The following is a 23,902-nucleotide window of genomic DNA, read 5'->3' as shown; positions in this document are numbered from 1 at the left end:
ATGAAATTTCGTTGCATTCAGCTCTCAAAAGATTACCATTATGCACAGACCCACATACACACATATATATGACACAAAAAAACATCAGTCTAATTTGAATGTATACATAGACATGGCGAGATAAAAGAGTCTTGTGAGTTTACAAGACGGATGGCATAAGGAACAAAGCTGTTACAGAATCTAGTAGTCCTGCTGTAGATACCACGAAACCTCCTCCCAGAGGTTGATATTTATGGAAAAATATTTCTTTTAAAATTTAAGCAGAATTTCTGTTGCTAAGCAAGCTGGTTGTTAGGCAAGTTACACCCTATTTTCCCACCTTTTTTGCTACGTTAAATGAATCACGTGGTTTTTAAACGAATCCACTGACTCATTCACTGACGTTGCCCATCAGAAGCTGGCTGGGAAGGACCCAAATAGTGTTCACATGACCTCAGGACACTGCAACCATCATAAATCTGTGTGACGATCGTAAATGTGAGGACCGGTTGTTAAGTCACTTTTTTCAGGCCTGTTGTAACTTTGAACAGTCGCTAAATGAATGGTTGCAAGTCGAGGACTATCTGAGATAGAGATCTTTTCTCACGAGTCATCTAGAAGCCTACATAAATCCACATAATCATCTTAAAAAGAAATGGATAAACTTTCTTGTACTCAGGGAGCCGATCGAAACAGCATGTCACACAGAGTCAAGGGCAAAGTTGTATTGCCGAGGAGTTGGAATTGCTCAGCTATATTTCTAAGAGAAAAAAATGTATTTCAGATTCACATGGAACTCTATTTCCACCAGAAGACACCTTCATTCTGGCTGATAATGGGAAGCTAACACTCTACCTTCTTGCTCAGATGTGAAAACAGCAGGAGTAGTCCTGAAGTATTTAACATCTCATTCTTGACTCGGTCTATAATTTGAAATTGTTTCGGACATGAAAGTTTTCTTCTCAGCTTTTAACCAAAGCTTTGAAATACAGCGAAACACCATGGAAACAGCTGCAAGTAATTCTACATTTTTCCTAACTTTGGTGTGTTAGATCTCTAAGTGAAAGAAAACTAAGACATTGTTGTTTTTTTCTATTTTAGCCTTCTCAACAATTTTCCAGAAATTTTGAATCTCTGAAAAGGGTAAGTCACAGCCTGTCTGCTTTCTCAGACATAAAAGAGGCCAGAAAAGACTCCTTTCTTAATAATAAAAAGTAAGAAAAGTAAAAATGTCTGGGTTGATTTAAACAGCTATTTACAGTCAATTTACCAAAAGAAAGCTCAGCTTATTAAAGAGCAATTAGCAACTGCATACATCTTAAAATACTTGTGCTTATTTCAATTGCAATTATAAAGTGAGGAAACCAGAAAGGAAACCATTGACTCTCAAGCTATGTGGCAATGAAAATCTTGCCCTTCGGTGATAGAGGTAGTCTTCGAGTTACGACCACAATTGAACCCAAAATATATGTTCTGAGTGAAACATTTATTAAATGAGTTTTGCCCCATTTTATGACTTTTCCTGCCATAGTTGTTAAGTGAATCACTGCATTTGTTAAGTAAGTAACATGGTTACTAAGTGAATCTGGCTTCCCCATTGACTTTGCTTGTCAGAAGGTCACAAAAGCTGAACACGTGACCCCAGGACATTGCAACCATCATAAATAGGAACCAGCTGCCAAGCATCTGAATTTTGATCATGTGACCACGGGGATGTTGCAAGGGTCATAAGTGTGAAAAACGGTCATAAGTCACTTTTTTCAGTGACATTGTAACTTTGAATGGTCACTAAACGAACTGTTGTAAATCGAGGATTATCTGTAATTTGCATTTTTTAAAAAAGGCAACTTCTTTTCCTAAAGTTAACTTGCCAGCAAAGGAACAGTATTTATGGAGGTTGCATCTGAGAGAATAAAATGCTTCCTCCTTCAATTCATGCACTCTCTGGTTCCAATAGAAATTACTCAAGAGAGTTCTTCTACCTGCATTCTAGCAGCAAAGAAATGAAAAGACAACATGTTGTGAGGAGAAAAAAAGTCTTTTTTTTTTAAAAAAAAAACAACCCTGCTTTTAAATTTCATATTCAAACTCGTCTTTTTTAATCACAGTCTGAAAACCACCAGAAAATGCAAATGTTTTCTTCGCATTTGCTTTTTTCTGTCAGTCCAGAGATTTCATTCGAAAGATATCATTTCTAAATGATCTAGAGGTGCTTTTAGGATAAAGAGATGCTGTTTTTCAACATACAGACATTCATATCAGGTTCTCAACTCGTAAAGACTGCCTTTGAAAGTGACTTCACACACTGACACTGACATCACAAGATCTCCCTCCCCCTTTTCTTCCTCTGGCCGCCACCACAGTGATACAAACAACGCAACATCAGACAGGATCACCCCAATTTCCTTAGGAAGCTTTCGAAAGCACCAAAACCTGCAAATATAGTTTGGCTGCTGTGTGACCCTCCTATTTTTTATTTTTATTTATTTATTTATTTGTCAACTACATATTAGATAATATATATAAGTATAAGCATAAATTGAATACATAAAATGAGTACAATTAAAGGGAACATTAGGACAGGGACGGTAGGCACGCTGGTGCTCTTATGCATGCCCCTTACAGAGCTCTTAGGAATGGGGTGAAGTCAACAGTAGACAGTCTTAGGTTAAAGTTTTGGGGGTTTTGGGATGAGACCACAGAGTCAGGTAGTGCATTCCAGGCATTAACAACTCTGTTGCTGAAGTCATATTTTCTGCAATTGAGTTTGGAGCGGTTCACTTTAAGTTTGTATCTATTGTGTGCTCGTGTATTGTTGTGGTTGAAGCTGAAGTAGTCATTGACAAGTAGAACATTTATTTATTTGGCTTTGTGTTGTTTTGTTCTGCAGCAGAACCTAAATTCCGGCACCATGAGACTACAGAAAACACAAGAAATGAGCAATCAATTAATGTTTTTTTTTAAAAAAATCAGTAATTTGTAACTAGCAAAATCCTCCAGGAGATGAGAAAATTCCTTCTATCAGCAGGCTTTTGATGTGGCAGAGATTTCCTGCTGTTTGAGAGAGATGACGATCTACCTTTACTGTGCTTTGCAGTCTTCTGGCTCTCTTGAAAACCTTGGGGAATGAGAAGGGGCTGCCCTACGTTAATGAAACGACAGGAGGAAACTCAACCAATATACAGTCTCCTGCCCTATTTTTCACCCAGTGTGAGTTGTTCTTCCAGTGGAATAAAATTCAGGATTCATCACAATGGTGCTAATGCTTACGGTACTACAACGATCAGATGTCTATCAGTGGTTGGACTATAAAGAGAGCTATAATCACTTCAATTTCTTGCAAGGGGAGAGCGTTTCTGAAGGAATTATGCAAAAGAATCTGGTCTCTCTGCAAAATGCCTGTAAAAGGAAAGTATCCTGAAAGAAAATGTGGTCTATACTGGGCCACTTTGGAACAAAGAAACAACCATGTTCAAATCTTCTGAAGATTCTTCTCTGGGGTGGAGTGTTGGTCTCTTGGCTTTGGATTATTTTTGAATTATAACAATAATTACCCATGTAATTATTACCACCATGTATTAAAAAGGGGGCAGGGCTTGGATTATGAGGCAACTGATAGTCACCTTGCAGTTCTTGACTCCCTTCTGGGGATCATCCCCTACATGTTGAAAAGGCAAAGCTTCCATCAGCATTGCTTATTGCTGCTCATTAACTGAATAAATATTATTTACTCATTGATATTGCTAACCTTTGTTTGTTTGTTTTTTTGCTGGCCATTAGTCAGTGAGAAAAGGTAGCATCTCAAGCCAGGAGCAGGTCTTCTGTAATTCTTAAATACTGTTGCAATACCAACTCATTTCACTCTGGATACATGGCTGTCATGTAAACTGCTTGAAATCTGAGTGAATGGTATAAATTTTATTAATAAACAAATGCATCTGTAGGACCACAGTATCTGGAGTGACCTAAATTCCACACTTCTGGCTTAGAGTATCAGATAATATTGACGAGACTCAGATTTGGCTCTGAAGCTCACTCCATATCGTTTGTCTATCTATTTAATGCCTGCCTGCCTGCCTGCCTGCCTGCCTGCCTGCCTGCCTGCCTGCCTATCTATCTATCTATCTATCTATCATCTATCTATCATCTCTCTCTCTCTCTCTCTCTCTCTCTCTCTCTCTCTCTCTCTCTCTCTCTCTCATCTATCTCTATCTCTATCTCTATCATCTATCTATCTGTCTGTCTGTCTGCCTATCATCTTTCATTTACCTACCTACCTACTCTCTACTTTTCAGTTGCAAATATTTAGCCTAAAGCCTTCACTAGGTGGTTTAGAATAGGGTGGATGACTAGTCATATAAAATATTCTGAGTGCCACAGTACAAAACAAACTGGGAAACTGCATCCGTTAGGAAGTGGTCTCCATCGGCTTGTACAGAGGAGGGGAGGGACTTTTCCAAGGCATCCATTTCCACCACCTTCTGCATCATCTAAAAAGAAAAGCTGAATTCCCCCACAGGGATTCAAGCAACATGGAAATTAGTTCAGTGTACAATGTACAGTGAGCACGGGACAGGCGCAGAAGGAGGTTAGAACAGAATCTCCCACTCTTCTCTACATGCCTCCTGACAAATGGTTTTAAAACTGCGTCTGTTATTCAGAGTATCAGGCACGATAAAAACAAATGTATGAGCTTAGTGCAAGTTGCTTGCATGTTCATACACACACTTGCCTTGTTTTTCTACAAATATAGATGCATTCAGAATTCCATCTCTGAACTGAATATAATTGCCAAGTCCTTAAGTCAACCAAGCCCTGTAGGAGATCTTTTTCTGTGGTTGCCTTGCAAAGGGAGGCAGAGCAGAACACATGGCAAGCTTGTGCTCCTTAGCTTAAGCATCAAGTTGTGCTGTAGGATGGGGCCTCCCACAAGGCTCTTGGAAAGCTAAACAAGACAGTTTCTCCCATTCGAAAAGCACCATTGGAACTGGCTCTTCTTAGCAGAATCGTCTTCCTGGGATTCTTGGGTTCAAGTGTCTCTTTCTATCCATTAAAGAAGATGTTTCTTTTACCCCCACCCTTCCTCGCCAAAGCCCCCATCTCAGCTGAGAGTGACAAGTGCTTGCCTATTTATTACTTCCCTGTACATGGCTGGTCTCCGATGTAATTGCGGCTTTAAATAAAGTTCTAACCTGCAGGAATAAATCTCTTGATTCACACTGATGGAAAATTAGTTATTAACCAGCAGGAAATGAATTGATTTTGAATTACAGTGTTCTCTAATTAGATCTGAACAATGAGAAGTTAAAGGCAGTCACAGCGGTTCCACAGGCCAGCATATCGGCAATCTTGCACTTATGCAATGCTAACCACAGCCCCACTGGGCATTATTGCTGGAACAATTACTCTGACATGACGTCAGCCGGGAAGGCGTTCCATTCGACTTGATAATTAATTTTCCTCAAACACAAGACCCTACACACTGAATGTCTTTGTTAAAAAAAATTATATTGAAGCTGTTAGAAACTGGATCTAGCCCAATAACTCAAAGACATAGCCCAATTCTTTTCAGTAGTTTTATTGTTGGTCTGTTGGTACTGGAGGTCACTGACCTTGTACCTTTCTCTTTCAGGTATACATCTGGAATCAACTGTGGAACATGTGGTTGGCCCTTTTGTACCCAGGAGGAGGGGTCAAGAGGTAAGGAGTGGTTACAGGGATTATGGGATATGTGGTTAGTTAACCCTTGAAGGGCCCGGTGGTCAGGGAGAAGTAATAGTTAGGCATTTATCATGACAAAACCCCCTCTAAATGCCTAACTGGATACCAGGGGTAATGTATGCGCACATACAGGAAATACACAAGTACAGACATGAATTACAAGCAAACACGCATTTTTGACATTAGGTAAGCATGTTGTTTATGTGGTAGGGGTTTAGTGAGAATATCTGCTGTTTGCTCCTCTGTGTCACAGTGTACTGCTCTAATGAATCCTATCTCTGAAAACTGCCTGACGTGTTTGTATTTAATGTCAATGTGTCTAGAACGCTGACCTATGGCATCGGCCCTAGAGATCTCTATTGCTGCTTTGTTGTCTTCGTGGATAACTATTGGATATGAGGGTTCAGCCCAGATGTCGCAGAGCAGGTCATCGAACCATACTAAATTGTTTGCGGCCTTTGATAGGCAAACAAATTCTGCTTCCGTGGTTGATGTGGCCACCAGTTTTTGCTTTCCAGTGTACCAATGGATGGGGCAATTGTTGAGTAGTAGCACGTAGCCAGAGGTGCTTTTTCTGCATCCTATGTCCCCAGCCCAGTCAGCGTCAGCATAGCAGGTTAGCTTTGGTTTCTCGGATGTTTCTGGTTCTAGGCAGAGTAGGGCATCCGCGCTGAATTTTAAGTATCTGAGTAGTCTTTTGATGGCGTTCCAGTGTATTAACGTGGGCTTGCTTACATGCCTGGACAGTAGATTGACGGCTAAGGCGATGTCGGGCCTGGTCCAGTTGGATATGTATAGCAGTGACCCTATCGTTGATCTATACAGTTTGTTGTCTGTGAAGGGTTCAGATTCCTCATACATGGTCTTCAGGAACTCAGGCTGCATGGGGGTCTCGCTGGGTTTTGCTTCGGACATGTTGCATTTGGACAGCAGCTCGATGATCTTTTCTCTCTGGGAGAGGCGGAAGCCCTTGTTGGTTTTTATCACTTGGACCCCTAGGTACCTGTCAATCTTCCCGAGTGACTTTAGGGAGAAGTGGCTACCCAGGTCGGTGGCGAACTTGTCACATCTGTCCTTGTGTTTGCTGATGTACAAGATGTCGTCCACGTAAACGAGCACACCCTCGAATGTGTTGTTTTCTCTCCTCGTAAAGAAACATTTGTCGGCTGAGGTGGCCTCGAAGCCCATGGATCTGAGGGCCTTGGCCAGGCAGTCATACCACCTTTTGCCTGACTGCTTGAGTCCGTACAGGCTTTTGTTCAGCAGCCAGGTTTGGTCCTCGCCTTTGTTGTATCCAGGCGGCGCCTTGACGTATATTTCTTTGTCCAACTCGGCGTGCAGGTACGCTGTTTGCACGTCGAACTGGAAGACCTCCAAGCCTAGGATGGTGGCTATCACCAGGGCGCTTTTGACGCTCTCCGCCCTGACGGTTGGCGAGTAGGTGTCTGTATAGTCTTCGGGGTATCTTTGGGCGAAACCCTGCGCGACTAATCTTGCCTTGTATAGGACCTTGTTGTCCTCTAATGTCTTGACCCTGAACACCCATTTGGTTCCTATTGGTTTTTTGTCCCCTGGAACTTGGGCAGGTGAGTATACCTGGAGGTTCCTCAGGCTTTCCATCTCCTTCTCCATGGCAGACATCCATTTTTCTTTTTCTTCCTGGGGGAGCCCGAGGATGTCCTCATATGAGCTGGGCGTGAAATGGGTGTTGTGGATGGTCATAACGTAGTCCTCTAACTTCTTTGGTAGCTTGTTTCTGGTTCCTCTGATTGGCCTGCTGGGGGTTGGTTCGGTTTCCTGCATGTTGTCTGCCTCATTATCCGTTAGGTCATCTATCTTCAGTGAGGGGTGCCCTTCTTTCCAACCTTTGACGCTTGCCTTGCGATGGTTGGCTTTGTGCCCTGTGACCTCTCTGACCTCCCTTTCCCCTTGGTCATGCTCGAACGTGACCCTATTGGTTGGGATGTCATTGGAGTGTACCCTCGACCAGTTTGCGTTTTCGTGGAAACTGGCTGATCTGGAAACCACAAAACGGTTATTGTTGTCGACAAATCTGTAGCCCTTTGTGCCCGGTTCGTAACCCACGAACCTTAACCTTTTTGATAATTTTTCCCCCTTTCTTCTTAGCTGCCTGGGAATGTGGACATCAGCTGGGGCGCCGAATATGTGTAAGTGAGCAATGTTGGGCTTTCTGTTGTATAGCATCTCGTATGGTGTTTTATTGATAGAGCTTGACCACAGTCTATTCAGGGTGTAATTGGCGTAGTGTAATGCCTCTGACCAGAAATGCTGCCCCATCTCAGCATCCTCCAGGGCGCATCTCATCATGGTTTGCAACACCCCGTTTTTTCTCTCTGAGACTCCATTTTGGAAGGGGGAGAAAGGTGAAGAGGTGTAATGCGCTATGCCCTGCTCCCTCAGCCACCTTGTGAACTCTTTGGCCATGAACTCTGAGCCCCTATCGGTCATTATCTGCCTTATTCTCATGTTGTGTTGCATGTCTACTCTCCTGTGGAATTCTTTAAACCTTTGGAACACTTCATTTTTGTGTCTCAGGGAGTAGACATACCCGTACCTGGTGTAGTCATCTACAATCGTGAGGAAGAACCGCTTCCTATGTCCTACAGAGGGTTTCATTGGCCCTACCAAGTCCATATGCACCAATTGGAAGGGGTATTCCGTGGTTCGTTTGGATCCCCTGGGGATGGCCTTAACCTTGATCTTAGAACGCTTACAAACTGAACACTCCAAGTAGTTTTCGCAGTTCTTTACTTTGAGACCCTCGGTACATTCCGTCATTTTCTTTACAATGGGGAAGCTTATGTGTCCCAGTCTCCTGTGGAGGAGATGGGCGCAGTTATCATGCAGTGGCTTGCCGATAGATACGGACTTGCTTGTCTTCTCATGGCTACTTCCTGCCTCCTGCTGCACCCCCTCTGTTTCTGGATACTTATCTATCCTGTGGTTTGTGCTGGTATCAATGCCTTCTTCCTCTCTTGCATTGGGTGTGAAGTAGGGGAGTCCCTCGTGTATGGTTACCTTTCCTATCTCTTTCCCCTGCTTGATCAAGTGTGCCTTTCCATCTTTAAACTTTATTTCTATATTTGTGTCTCGTGTTAGCCTCGTGATGGCTAGCACATTGTGGGGAATCTCTGGTATGTACAGTACCTCCTTTAAGTCCCCTAGCTGTGTGATGTGTACGTTTCCTTTCCCCACTACTCTGACCTTGCTTTGGTTTGCCACCTTTATCTCTGAGTCTATTTTTGTGAGTGAGTCTAGCAGCTCTGGGTTACAGGTAGTGTGACTTGTGGCCCCTGAATCTAGAAGCCATGAGTTTCTCTCTATCTTGTGTTTGTCATCTGGGTCATCGTGCCTGATCCCGTACATGGAGCCAGAGCTACTCTCCCTGGAGTGGTCTCTGCGCTCGTGGTGTTTCTTGGGGTTGGGTGACCATCCTCGCCCCCTTTCCTTTGGGTACCTGCGTTCAGGTGACCTTCCCCCTCTACTGTCGTGCTGCCCCCTATCCCTATGGTTCCTGGGGCAATCCTTTTTTAAGTGGTTCCTCGATCCACAAGCATAACATTCTGAGGTATCCCTGGCCCTATCCTGGAAATCCACCCTCTTTGTGGGTCTGGGGTCCCCTTTGGCTAGTTGGCGTTCCCTCCTCAGGGTGTCCTCTGCAACAAGCTGACTGGTCAGTGAGCCTAGTGTGAGGTATTGCATGTTGAGGCTATTTAGTTGGGTCATGAATATGTCCCAGCTGCTATCAAGAGAGTTTATGATTATGCTTATCATGCTCTCTTCAGTGATGATTTCCCCCCTCTGCATGAGTTCTGTCCTTGCAGCATTCATCTTTAAGATGTGCTCACTCATGGGGACCCCTGCCTTATGCTTGGTGGAGTGGAACTCCCTGGATAGTCTAGTGGTGGTGGCTCTGCTTTGGCTATAAAACAGGTTACATAATTTTTGCATAATATCATAAACAGTTAGATTGTCCTCAATAGATGGATACATAGCGGATGGAATGGAGGTTAACATGATGCAAAATGCCCTGTGATGAATGCAGTCAATTTCCAGTGACCAGGGCTTTTGGGGAGGTTTGTTAGCTAGGAACAGTGCATTCTCTCTCATGAGAGCAACTCTTAATTGTTGGCTCCACTCTATAATATTACCCCCATCTAACTGCAGTTTTGGCAAATTGGCATAATTTGCCCCAGAAATGTTAGTAAGGTTACTTACTGGGGGGAGCTGTCCATGGTCCAAGTTGTGATTAAATTCACAATAAGGCTTTGGGATGTCTGTGGCCATTCTGTACTTGCTTGGATCTATGTAACTTGCTTCTCTTATTACAGGCAGGTACTGGGCATGCGCGAAGCTCATTCCGCGCTGGAGTCCATCGGGTGAGGTTCCTGTTGCTGGAGCTCCCAGGCCTAGGCCTAGGCCCGTCGGTGGGAGGCTGGACCCGCCTCCGGTGGGTCCGAAGATCCCTCCCTGAGGTGGACACCACTGCTGGATGGCCGGATCCCCGGCGAAGAAGGGCAGAAGGTGAGGGGGCGACGCGGTCGTAAGTCGAGGACTTTCGCGGGTCGGCGGCGCGGCAGCAGCGGAGGTCGTAGGTTGAGGACTTCCTGCTCCCGGCGGCTCGGCGGCAATGGCGGCGGCGGCGGCTGATCCTCCCTCGTGGTCGCTGGTCCCTGGTCGCGTGGACTGGCCTGATGGGTGTCGTGGCGTTGGTGAGTAGCCGGTCCTTCTCTTCTGCCTCGGGCCTCGCGTTGTCGGTGTAGCGGGTGGTGAGTTCGAGTCCTGCGGTTGACTTTTCCTGCAGGCGGGCGGTCTTTTGTGCCGGTTGCTGGTGCGCGCGGAGTTTTTTGTGGGCTGTGCCTCGGTTGCCTGGTCTCTGTTGGTTGTCCTGGCCTTCTTGTGCCCCCCGGGATTTTTCTTCGATTTATTGAGTGCCGCGGGAGGCTCGAAAGCAGAGCCTAGGGCAGCGGTGATGGTCTCGATTGCCTTTTGCAACTCGAGATCGGTGGGCGTTTTTCTTTTTGTTATTGCGATCTCTTCGTGGTCGCTTTCAGAGTTGGGCTCTTCGTAGTCACTTTCTGAGTCTCCCTCGTCTGTTTCGGGGTTCGGGCATTTTCGCGCCAAGGGATTCAAATCCTGGCTTCCCATTGGCTGGTGCTCGTCCCAAGATGGCCGCCGGGAAGGGGGCGCGGAGATGGATTCTGCCGGCTCAGGGTCATCGGGTTGGGGTGGCTTACCCTTTTTTGCTGGCTTTTCTTTCTCTGTGGTCTTTGGGGCCTCGATCGCTGCTTCTTGTTGCTCGAAGAGGCTTTGAAGGTCCGCGATGAGGTTTTCTTTGTTGCTGTTTCCCTCCATCAGTCTCAGGATGGAGAGTTTGAATTTATTCATTTTCTGTGCTGTTTCTTCTTCCGGGGCGATGATTTCCTTGGATGGCCCCTCTTCATCTGATTGTGAGTCCAGGCTGGAGTCCTGTTCGCTTCCAGCTTCTGTCTCCTCCATGGCTGTGGCTTCGGTTGCAAGCTTCTCAGCCATCTTCTTGGTAAGAGCTCTGGTCTGTGCTCTGTTTGCTTCTTCAGGATAGGTGTTGGGTTCAGTCATTGTCTGGAGTTATGGGCAACCGACCTCTGCTACCATTTTGTTAGAAACTGGATCTAGCCCAATAACTCAAAGACATAGCCCAATTCTTTTCAGTAGTTTTATTGTTGGTCTGTTGGTACTGGAGGTCACTGACCTTGTACCTTTCTCTTTCAGGTATACATCTGGAATCAACTGTGGAACATGTGGTTGGCCCTTTTGTACCCAGGAGGAGGGGTCAAGAGGTAAGGAGTGGTTACAGGGATTATGGGATATGTGGTTAGTTAACCCTTGAAGGGCCGGGTGGTCAGGGAGAAGTAATAGTTAGGCATTTATCATGACAGAAGCCTATCAGAGAAGTAAATAGATTAGAATCCTAGGTTCGTGCCACAAGAGGGACCAGGAAAGCATTTAATCCAATGTTTAGGAGATCTTAGTTTTACTATTAAATCCTATTTGCTTCATGACAGATATTCAGAACTAAAGAAGAGGAATTTGCTAAAGTCATTAAACTTTAACTCGCAGCCTCCAGCCCTACTGTCTACCTGACTGGTGTCACTGTGAGATGTGGTTTGGTAACATCTACCGCCCTACAAATTCTCCACCTCTAAAGTCATGATAAACGTGGAAAGCTAGTTGGAAAAGGATAGGAATTTAATCCAAGCTAGCGTATATGGAAGTCATCAGGTAGGAGAAAGGTGTTCTTCACTTGACAGTAACACTCCAAGAATACTGTGAGCTTCTATTTTTCTCTACCTGCTATTTGCCATCCTTTTTCCTGGAAATACCTGAGACTATCTTTATTTTCTGGATTTTTGTTTGTTTTTGAATGATGTGTTTATGAGGGAAGGTATTTTTGTTTGAATTAGTTGTTTGCAAGCCACTTTGAGTCGTGGGATAAGTTGAAATAAATAGGATGGTTTTTGCTATTAAACTACCATGAAATCAAGGAAGTCACTTCAGATTTCGGCATAGTATGTAATAAAGCATGGCCTTGAAGACAGAGGGAAGGTTCACTGCCAAGCCAACCATCAGATAAATGAGGCTTCAGCCCAGATTAAGAAAGTGGTTCAGACAGTCCCTGCTCCCAATTCACATGAAGATTAAAAAGGGGAGGAAAGGAAAACACATTCAGACCTATAAGGCAATGCAGGCTAAAAAGCAAATATCGTATAAACCTGTGATGGCGAACCTATGGCACGCATGCCACAAGTGGCACGCAGAGCCCTCTCTGCGGGCACGCGAGCCGTTGCCCCAGCTCAGCTCCAGCCCGCATGAGTGAATGCCTCCCGCCGTCCAGCTGATTTTCAGGTCTCTGCCGCATGCGAGAGACGCATGCGCATGTGCTGGCGTCGGGGGGCAGCATGAGGGGGCAGTCACACACACATTGCATTATGGGTTATAAGTGCAGGGTGGCCTACTAGGCCCAAAATGAGGCATGGGGGGGTGCAGCGCCCCCTCCCCCGCAGCCCATTTTTGCTCGTAGGAGGCTGCAGGGAGGCCTATTAAGCCCAAAATGGGGCACGGGGGGAGTGCAAGGGATTGCATGCACATACATGGAGGGCAAGGGGCGCACAGGGGGGTCATGCGGGCATGCAGAGGGTGTGTGGGGGGGGGGTTGAGCATGCATTGCACTATGGATGCGGGCGCATGCTTGTGTTTTCGGCATGCGACAACAAAAAGGTTAGCCAACACTGGTTAGCCAAAACTACTTGCATTAGAACAGCTATAAAGTAGTAAAAGAATACTGTAACTGAATGTGCTTTCCTTTCTAAGTTCCCTTCCTCACAAATGATGTAACATGGCATCCCACCCTTTGATAGCATACTCAGAGGAAGTCCCAAGACTGCCCAAGAAAAAAGGAAGGGGCTTGGGGGCCACAAATGGCCTACAATCATTTAAAGCCTAAACACTTAATAATGTTAGTGGGAAGGACCCAAAGGTGCTTTTTCAGAAGGCAACTGGACTTTCTTCTTTTTTTTCTTTTGAAGACGTTTTGCTTCTCGTTCAAGAAGCTTCTTCAACTCTGACAGAATAGTGAGGAATAGAACAGACTTTTAGTGGGAAGCAGGGGTGAAATCCAGCAGGTTCTGACAGGTTCTGGAAAACCAGTAGTGGAAATTTTGAGCAGTTCGGAGAATACCATCTCTGGCTGGCCCCAGAGTGGGGAGGGAATAGAGATTTTGAAATACCCTTCCCCCATGAGTGGAGTGGGAATGGAGATTTTGCAGTATCCTTCCCCTGCCACGCCCACCAGGCTACACCCACAGAACCGGTAGTAAAAAAAATTTGGATTTCACCACTGGTGGGAAGGAGTTTTTTTGGGGGGTGGGGGAAAGAGAATCTCTGTGCGCACTTCATGCATATACTTAACCCAACTGATGTTCATTACCTTCAGGAAAGGGGGTTAATATTAACCCTAACCTTGCTGCACCTGAATTTGTTTGTCTGTTTGTTTTGGTAATTTATATAGCCACCTACTTGCTCACAGCGACTCTAGGCGGCTTACAGATAATTAAAGTACAGTGAAGAAATAATAATAATAATAATAATAATAATAATAATAATAATAATAATAATAATAATAATAATAATAATAATAATAATAATAACAACAACCGCCCATCCCATTCAGCGACAACACACACTCAAATCAACCATTTAATGGGCTCCATTCCCACTCTGGGTTCCTGAGACCCACTGGTAAAACCACATCTTCAGGGCCTAACAAAATAGTGTCAGAACGGTGTTTTGTTTCATTTCGTTTCCTGGTGTCCCTACCTGGAACAGCACACTTCGCTCTTAAAGAGAAGCAAACCTAAACAACACATTGGATTGGATACAGTGCATTTTAACACCTGTAATGGCAGATCATGAAAAGCTCACTTGATTATATGTAACAGGGCAATATTAGTGCTGAAGAGAGGAAGGGAAGGGAAGGGAAGGGAAGGGAGGAAGGAAGGAAGGAAGGGAGGGAGGGAGGAAGGAAAGAAGACTTTTTATCCTTTTTTAAAAAGAAAATGAACATCTAGGATTTCTTACCAAATTCTTCTCCCCCCTGCCTCTGTATCTGTGGATGAAGCGCTGGTGAACCACATTTTTTAACTATCAGTTTTGTGGGCGTGGCTTGGTGGGCATAGCAGGGGAAGGATACTGCAAAATCTCTATTCCCACCCCACTGCAGGGGAAGGATACTGCAAAATCCCCATTCCCTTCCCACTCCTGGGGGAAGGATATTGCAAAATCTCCATTCCCACCCCACTCTGGGGCCAGCCAGAGGTGGTATTTGCCAGTTCTCCGCAGTACTCAAAATTTTCACTACCAGTTCTCCTAACTGCTCAAAATGTCTGCTACTGGTTCTCCAGAACCTGTCAGAACCTGCTGGATTTCACCCCTGGGATGAAGGATGTTGATTCAATATCCTTTCTATAAACCCTTTCTATAAATAGAAACCCTTTCTTCTAAAATGGCATTTATCTGCTATTTTTTTATTCTGAGGCCTACTATATCAATCACATTTGGGCAACTTTGCCTGAGCTGTCCATTAGTCGGCTGATCCTCCCTTGTCTGGACTATCTGCACGTCAGTATTTATTTACCTGGGTATAAGCTATGCTGAATTTCCCTGGGACTTACTTCCATAAGGAGATATGTAAGATATGTAAGATGTTTGAAAATAATATACATCCTTCCCATCCTAAATAAATAGATCAAATTGTATTTTCAGGCTGCATCATAAACCCTGTGTTTCTTTCCACTGTTTCATTTCCTGAAGCCTCAAGCTTACATAGAATATTTACATCTTGTCGAGGAGAAATGTATTCATTTTATTTATAGATACCACAAAGCACAGATCAAGAGAGGCCTCAAAATGATTGTTTTCATAAACAATCTTTCTGATAGGCACCAGAAAATACTCTGAGTTCATGTAAGCTGCTCAACCATCTAATCACTATATTTTTTATTAGGGATTCTACTGATGCTTAAGAAATAAATACTGGTTTAATGCTAATCTCACATCAGTTTGCTACTTTCAATTTACAGTGAAAATGGACACCAAAAAGAATAAAGTCAAGATTCTCTAGATGTGAACAAAATGATAACATGCTTTGGATTAAAGGGAAAGGAATCCAGAAAAATAAGCTTATCAAAAAATTCAGATCCATATATACAAATTCACAAAGTAGAATTTCAATTGTGCATCAATTTTTTTTAGCTTTCTCCTCTCCTCTTCTTGGATTATTAGGGTTATTTATTAACTGCTATATCAAAGTACAATAAATCACCAGTAGAGACTTGATTAACAAATTTTATGAATGGCAGCTGAGACAGAATTTTTGAAAAGCAGCCCACAACTCAGTTTGAAGAATGTAAGGCATCCAGGATCTATTCTATTTTTAACTAATTTCATCAGCTAGACTCTGATGTAAGAAAATCCATACAGAATAAGGATATATTAGAGCAGAAAACACAATCCTTTACAGCCCTCTGTAAGGGGTCAGCATATTGCCCCCAACAATCTGTCCTCATTTTACCGACCTTGGAATGATGGAAGGCTGAGTCAACCTTTAGCTGGTCTGGATCAAACTCCTGGCAGTGGGCAGAGTTAACCTGCAATACTGCATTCTAACCAGTGCGCCACCATGGCTCTATGCTGAGGATTCTTTAGCAACCTCTGGAGAGTGACACCAAGTTTCTAATGGAAAATACAGCATGGCAAGACCAGCTTTCCCACTGGAGAGGTCCTTTATCTGCATCCAATATTACTGCTGTTCAATTGCTTTTAATAGAGGGACATCTTTATTTTAAGGCTGTTGCACAATCTCCTTCCATCATGAGTTGATAGCATTGAGTGACAACAGAAACATCAGATCAATACGAACAGAAGAATCTCATCTCAGACTGGTACCTGCAATGATCTCCAGGCAACAGTTGTTGTTGCTGCTGCTGCTGCTTTGTCTCCCTAGGCAGAGAGATTGTGTCTGAATATATTCTGTGTTTCCTTCTATTCATTGCATTCTCTGAGGACGCTCTAAGAAATTTATTCCTCTAATAAGGAAAGAAAACCTGCTAATGCTCAGGTGTTATTGGGCAAATGATTTCCAACCTGTCCTGCAGTAGGTGCCCTTCTAAAACAGTAAAAGAGGAGCATTTCTCTTAATTTCAAGCTTCTTTTCCCCCAGATGTAGTATTGTAAATGCAGCAAAATTTACATCTCACCTAAGTCAGCTTGTTCAGCTCCTGTTCCACACAGGGTCTTGAGTTCCTCCCCGTAAATATGCAAACAAATATGTAAGTCCCTGTGAGCAATCCTTTAGTTGGAAAAGGTATATAATCATTCTCTTTAAATAGATAAGCAGATGACAATGAGAATTGTCAACAGTATGATTCAATACCCCACTACTCAGACATCAGTGCTGCTGTTCTGTGTTTAATACAAGTAGACAGAGAACGGTGGCCTACAGGAATAAATTATTCATTCCCTATGTCCTTCCATCTTAGTCAATAAAACTCATTGTACATTTTCTGGCCCTATGATATAATGAATAATTACCTCTGCTTCAACTTATTATTTCTGTACTGTTAGGGTCCTTAATGCAGCAAATATGGCAGTGGTAATTCATTTTTGCTCCCAATAGTCTGGTTTAAAAGAAATACTTGTACATGTGAAAGGTTTTGTATGGCATATATTCATTCAAGGCTATTCCTTGTGAGAATGATCAGGAAGATCATTCCTAAGAGATTTCCGGATACAATTAACTAGGTATTTAGGACTAATAGTTCCTATGAATACAATGAGAGAAGCAAGATTCCCCTAAGCTTAAAATTATCCATTTTTAAAGGAGGTTTCTTGAAATCTACTTGGAAGCTTCAACTGTCCCAGAATATAGCAACATAACCAGGGGTATGCTCTGGTGATATCAACATACCAACTTCATAACATGCTATGCAAGTTGCACTGGTACCCAGAATGCTTCTAGGTGTAATGCAAGGTGCTTTATTTCATTATCAATAAAACCCTCCAAGGCGTAGCGCCAGGTTATTTACGGGACCATTTATCTTCCATGGCACCTACCCTGTCGAATGAAGTTCCCCTCGAGTTCCCTGTGACTTTCACCCTGATGGCATTCCCATAAAACTTTGAAGTCCTGGCTGTTCTCCTAGACCTTGGATTAAGGTGGACAGGCCCCATATTTTGTCTAAAGTAACCAGATCCCCTTCTTTTTTCATTGTGCATTGTGTTTTTATGGTTTGTTATAAACTGTGAACCACCCCAAAACAGTCAGAAATTGGATCTTGCCTAAACTGAATTAAATAAATAAGATTATAAGAATTAATTTACTGTGTTTCCCCAAAAATAAGCCCTCCCCCGAAAATATTTAAACCCATGCAAAGCCGGTCCCTGCCATTTCCTCTGGTTAGGGTTAGGGAGACAAAGCTGGAAATCAGGTAAGACGGCAAGAGGATCCCCGTCTTGCTCCAAATAATAAGACCTCCCCAAAAATAAGGCCAAGTGCTTATTTCGGGGTTCAAAAAAATATAAGACAGGGTCTTATTTTCGGGGAAACATGGTATTACAGTGTTTTAAACTTCAACATTCCATAAAGGTTACCAGCAGTGGTAGGTTTCAAAATTTTTTACTACCAGTTCTGTGGGTGTGGCTTGGTGGGCATGACTTGGTGGGCATGGCTTGGTGGGCATGGCAGGGGTAGGATACTGTAAAATCTCCATTCCCACCCCACTCCAGGGGAAGGATACTGTAAAATCTCCATTCCCTCCAGACTCCAGGGGAAAGTTACTGCAAAATCCCCATTTCCTCCCAATCAGCTGGGACTCGGGAGGCAGAGAATAGATGGGGGCGGGGCCAATCAGAGGTGGTATTTACCGGTTCTCCAAACTACTTAAAATTTCCGCTACCGGTTCTCCAGAACTGGTCAGAACCTGCTGAAACCCACCTCTGGTTACCAGCATGGCAGTCCTGGTCATGGATTATGAAGTCTGAAGTTCAATCCATTTAGAAGACATTCAGAAGGTGAAAAGGTATTTACATTTGTATTTATTTATTTAGAAAATGTATATGGCTCAGCTCTCTGATATATGAGATGGCCTATGCCAATATTTCATAAAACAAAAATAAATATAAATCCACAAAACCTCCTCCCCACAAACATCATACTTCCCACCACAGCATCACAACATCTTGACTCAACATTTGTTGGGCTCACATCCATCCTAGCCCTATTTATTATTTATTTTAAAAGTATTTCTTTTAATAGTTGTCTAGTTAAGCTACCTGAAGCTAAAGCAGAAAAGATCCACTACAGAAGAAGAAACCAAGTACATATATTAAAATGGCAATGAAATGTCAGTTTCCAAATAAGTGGAATGTCAAATAACATACCTACATTTCTCAAAATTTTCAGGCATTAAGTTCTCTAAATGTCTCATTTTGCATCAAGACATCTTTTCTGAATAAATTTACATAAAAGAGTCATGGGTCCTCAGGAGCTCCGAGGATTTATAAGAGAAGTTAAAGGCGTTGAGAAAATATCAGTATTACAAAAACAGCAGAAAATGGATGCAAGTTCATGGATAAGCAGGGGAATGATGGAACCAGTATACTCCCAGAAATCCCTAGACAGTATGAGAATTGAAATTCACCCATCTTAAAAGTTGCCAAGTTTGAAAAACACTGCTCCAAAGTATAGATATGCTCACATGGATGCTTTTATAAAGACATTAAAATGGGAGTAGATCAAACTTTTTTTAAAAATAAGGTGTCTGAATCTGTATGTCTGAAATGTGACACAATTATTTATTTATTTTGTGTGCCACCGTGTGGCACCTTTGTGTGCCATCTCACTAACCAAAGTGACTCATTATAGACCATGAAAGTATAACATTCTGAAAGAAGTCTGTTCTTTAAAGAAATCACTGGAACTTATTCCAAAGTAAGTCTATAGGAGTAGACTCTCAGTCGCAAATACTATGGTAAATTGAACCTCTTCGAAATAATTGTAATGTTTTAGCTATAATGACTTCCATATGAATCTGAGCGTAAAATACATTTTTTTCTGTCAAGAGAATTAAAACTGAAAATAAAATCAACACTAGTCAGATGTAGAGTTATATACTGTACTGTAGTTGTACAGTTCTATATATGTTATTAGAAATAAACTGGGTTATTACAGTGGAAGTTTTTCCAACATGAGGAACAACGTTGTGCAGGATTGCAGCCTTAGTACATTAGATTCAAAACCACAAAGACTGCTACCAACACTTGATATCTAGCAGATGGATTGATACAAATTTTCACTGACTACAACCTGTTTCCTTAGATGCAAAGCAATATAGCTCAAAGGCAGCCATTTTAACTAAGTGCCATCCAGACTTGGTAAGCTATAAACCTCACTATGGAGTCCTTAGTGCTCTCTAAGCTTGGTGGTTTTCTTGCAGAGGTTTCATTACCAAACTAGGTAACATCATCAAGTGCACTGATAAAGTTACCTAGTTCGATAATGAAATGTCTGCAAGAAAACCACCAAGCTCAGAGAGCAATAAGGACCCCACAGTTCCACCCTGAACCAGAAATATTCTCTTCCATCAAAACCTTACTATTTCTCACAAATCAATCCAACACCTCTGAAGAGTACTAGGCTGGGAAAGAATAATCTAACACAACATTTCTCAAGCTTTTTTTTCTCTCAGACCCCCTTTCCATTTTTAAAAATTATGGAGACCCTAAAAGAGCTTTTCTGGCTTAAATTTAAATGGCTTAAATTTTGTCTATATTTAACATATTAAAAAAAATAAAAATGGATGCATTTGCTGCCACTGCTGCTTTTCATGACTGTTTGATGGACTTTCATATTGTATTATTTTTCAACATAGATTGCCAAATACCAGTAATTTTAATTTTGTGGACTTCTGAGAGGGTCTTGGGGAATTCCAAGGACCAGACTTTAAGAAACCCTAATCTAAGGAATTAAATGGTCTAATCTTAAATTTTGATATCGTGGGTAGACAACTGTGGTAGATAAAAATTACGTTTAATCCAGAGTCTTTCCCAGCCTGCAATGTATTCTCCTCAGCCATCTTTTTACAATGTCAAGCGCATCAATACATTAATGCCGTGCCAGGTTTCATAGCAATTTATAATCAGCTGCCATCTGTAAGGTTTCCTAGGTACAGAATTTTGATTGCTGCCAAAGGGGGAAATTGGGGAAGAAGTGACATTTATGTATTGTGAGATCACATGAGAGACTGGAGTAAACAACTTAACCTTCAGCAGAAAGAAAGCAAATTCATGGTTCACTTCCCTCGCTAAATGAAGGCATGAGGCAATGAAAAGATGAAGAGCTTTTGAACTAGCCTAGATACAGGCAGTCCTCAACTTATGACCACTGGAAAATCTAAGCCATATGACTGTCAAATGAGGCATCTTGTGGCCATATCTGATTTTTATGACCTTTTTTTTTTTTTTGCTGTGGTTGTTAAGCAAATCATCCGCAGTTGTTAAGCGAGGCACCATGTGTGATTGTTGACTTGTGACCTCCTGCTGGCTTCTCCATTGACTTGGTTTGTTGGAACCTGACTGGGAAGACTGCAAATGACAATCACGCAAGATATTGCAGCTGTTGTGTGAACCAGCTGTCAAGTGCCAAGATCATGACCTGGGACGGCTTTGACAGTAGTAAAGGGAAGGACAGGTTGCAAGTCCCTTCTTTCAGCACCTTTGTAACTTTGAATGGCTGCTAACAAATGGTTATTAAGCCAGGATTAGCTGTATGGTGGTTTAATATACAAGTTTTAGAGCAGGGGACTCCCAAACTCTTCAGCTCATCAACCCATTCAAGATGTTTCAGATTGTTCATCAATCCCCAGATATTATATGAAAATAACTTAATAAATACCACTAATAGTACTATGAATAATAAGGTGAATAGTTCCATTGACCCTTGAGAGTTCATATTGATCACTTTGGAGATCCTGTTTTAGAAGCATGCTAGAAACCTGGGTTCTAAATTCGTGGTGCTGTGTGAATCTTAAATTATTCCTTTTTTCTTCCAGCTTTCTCTCTTCTTTCATCTTTTCTCTCCTGTCTTGCACTCTTTCTTTCTCTCAAACTCTCTCTCTCTCTCTCTCTCTCACACACACACAGACACCTTTCTTTTCCTTTCTCTGCTTCCCCGTTTCAGGAGGCTGAAGGTCTGAAACAGCAGCCTCAGGCAGCAGATGCTGGGGTGGGCAGCAGCTGTGAAGTGAAGGACAGAGCTGTCCCAAGATTCAGCTGACAGTCTGCTAAAGCAACATCAAGCTAAAGCTTTGATTTTTGCCGCTGGCAGAAAATTAATTTGGGCCAGCTTTGGCTGGCTGGGTTTCAAGGAAGAAAAGTGAGACTTCAAGGGAGAAATGGATGCTGTTAAATATTTATTTGTTTGGCTTGAAAGAAATTATTATTATTTTTTAAATGTCAATATGTTATTTTGTTTAAGCACAGCAGCAAAAGATTATCACAGCAGAATTAATTTTTTAAATAACAGAACTCAGGTTTGCCATTTTGAATGGCAAATGATGGACTTTATATGTCACCTGCCCTAGATTAAGGTGGCCCTGACTCTCCTGGCTTTCCGAAAAGCCGGAGATATTTTTTTTCCTTCTGACACTGGGGTCAGGTTGTTAGTTGATGATCCCATAATGTTTGTTTTGGTTTGGTGAGTTACTCACAAGATACCTCAATTACTGACTTATGATTGTATTCTAATTGTAGCTTTGTCTTGTTTAATATTGATTTTATAGCATGGTGTTCTTTTGTGCACTATTGGTTCACTGACAAAGACTCATTTGCTTAAGTAAAGTGGCCATGTAAATTCTCTAAACAAATAACTTGTATGAATGATTTAATTACCAAAATGATTTTCTAGATTTCACAGTGCTGGAAATATATCAAAGTTGCTCCTGCTACTTTATCATTAATACTCAAAGATTTTGATATAACGATTAAAAACGTGTTTATACAACCATCATCAAATGTGATTCTAAGAACAGAAAACTATATCTCTAAAAATGCCTACCATTTCAATGGACTTGAAAACAGCTATTTTTTTTCCCTCCAAAACCTGGAATATGGCTAATTCACAGCAGGGCCTTTTCAGTAACTGCCCCCTTTTTGTGCAATGGTCTGTTATGTGAAACTTGTGTAGCTCTCCTGCTAGATATCCACCTGTCTTAAGTGTAAAAAGAAGAACTGACCTTTTCCATGACTTTTGCTGCTTTTTAAAAATTATTAATGCCTTATTGACTCTTTCCCCTTCTTAATTGGGGTTTTAAATTTGTAGATTATATTTTCAAATTTGCTTTTAGTTGTTACTGGATATCAATCATATATAACTAAGCAATGCTGTAATAAGCAGAAATACATGGAAACTACAACTTCAATTTATATAATTCTTTTCCACTATTACTGTTATTAAATAGATTCTTTCTTAATAAGTCACACATGCACTTGTTTCGAGATTTTAAAAAAAGTTCAGTTTAGCAATAATCTAATTAAGGCTAAGTATCTAGATTTAAGCTAATATAATTAACACTAATGTATTAATGGGGCTTAAGAGGCTTACCTGTGGCTATTGGGTAAAGCAAGCAATTCAGACTGGTCATTTAGGTCTGTGGAAAAGCTCTTTAAACTCATCCCTTGATACTAAATGTTACTGTGTTCTCTTATAGGAAAAAACAGACAATTACACACGAATCATCTCCTAGAAATATATCTGAAATCTTCAGGGAAAATAGTACATGGTATGGATGCAAAAGACTTGAAGTGTATTCCCAACCATCTCAAGGCTGGTCCTGGGAAATATTCCTGGTTAAAACTGGAGAACAACTGTCAGTCGGTTTACAGGCAATCAGGGTTCTTAGTCAGCCATCTTGCGTTACAAGATCTTGCGTTACAAATTGCTATATACTGTATGAGTAGTCCTCGACTTACAACCGCAATTGGGCCCAAAATTTCTGTTGCTAAGTGAGACAATTTTTAAGTGAATTTTAGTCCCATTTTACAACCTTGCCCGCTACAGGTGTTAAGTGAATCACTGCAGTAGTTTAATTAGTGACATGGTTGTTAAGGGGATTTGGCTTCCCCATTGACTTTGCAAAAGGGATCACATGACTCCAAGATCTGTCATAAATATGAACCAGTTGCCAAGCTTTTGAGTTTTGATCGCATGATTGTGGGGATGCTGCAATGGTTTTAAGTGTGAAAAACAGTCATAAGTCACTTTTTTCAGTCACTAAACAAGCTGTTATAAGTTGAAGACTACCTGTATGCCAAAGTGATGCTAGGTATCCAGTGCCTCTGACTTTTAAGTTAGAATGGTGGGTTGATGGCTACAGACTGGAATCAGGTTCAGAGATGGTATTCAGCCGGTTCGGACCGGTTCGCCTGAACCAGTAGCGGAAATTGCTGGTGGGCCAGCTGCCCACCCGCCCTGGCTCTATGCCATCCTATTTAGGCATGTTTTTGAGGCCGGGCACATGTGTGGAAGGCACACACGAGAGCAAAGCGCATGTGCGGAAGGCAGGCACATGTGAACCGGGAGTGCGCGTGC

At 42.2% G+C, this 23,902-nt stretch overlaps 1 protein-coding gene across 1 annotated transcript in view; it reads right to left on the bottom strand.

Annotated features, from left to right (window-relative positions):
• The window catches only part of VSNL1 (visinin like 1), a 128,723-nt gene that overhangs the window by 3,560 nt on the left and 101,261 nt on the right, over positions 1-23,902 (bottom strand). The gene's annotated exons all lie outside the window — the stretch shown is intronic.

Source organism: Pituophis catenifer, unplaced genomic scaffold, assembly GCF_029215685.1.
Source record: "Pituophis catenifer annectens isolate HBS135680 unplaced genomic scaffold, rPitCat1.0.hap2 SCAF_1, whole genome shotgun sequence".
NCBI classification, from domain to species: domain Eukaryota; kingdom Metazoa; phylum Chordata; class Lepidosauria; order Squamata; family Colubridae; genus Pituophis; species Pituophis catenifer.
This window is presented reverse-complemented; position numbering and strand designations above follow the sequence as displayed.